This window comes from Buceros rhinoceros, unplaced genomic scaffold (assembly GCF_000710305.1).
Source record: "Buceros rhinoceros silvestris isolate BGI_N320 unplaced genomic scaffold, ASM71030v1 scaffold31235, whole genome shotgun sequence".
In the NCBI taxonomy this organism is placed as follows: domain Eukaryota; kingdom Metazoa; phylum Chordata; class Aves; order Bucerotiformes; family Bucerotidae; genus Buceros; species Buceros rhinoceros.
In genome coordinates, this window is record NW_010411626.1 from 17,921 (window position 1) to 18,176 (window position 256).

Here is a 256-nt window from a genome sequence, read left to right on the forward strand (position 1 = left end):
GGGCGGCGGGGAGGCAGGCTAGCCGCGGCTCTCTGGGCAGTCTCGATAACGACGTGCTCATTAATTACTCACAGCTCGCTGCCTGCTGGGGCAGGCTTGGCTGCTCGGCCGCAGTCCCACTCCGGGCACACGTGCAGGGAGTCTTCCTGGGGCTGTTCGGGCGTGAGCTAAAGCAGACGACGGTGCCTGCGAAGTCTCTTGGTCCTGCGTGCAGCGATGCTCCGCCTCTCGCTGCCCTGCGGACACAGGGGTGGCG

At 66.8% G+C, this 256-nt stretch overlaps 1 protein-coding gene across 1 annotated transcript in view; it reads left to right on the top strand.

Annotated features, from left to right (window-relative positions):
* LOC104493410 (NEDD4-like E3 ubiquitin-protein ligase WWP2) overlaps positions 1–256 on the top strand; it is a gene marked incomplete at its 5' end in the record, with an annotated part of 18,546 nt that overhangs the window by 17,819 nt on the left and 471 nt on the right. The gene's annotated exons all lie outside the window — the stretch shown is intronic.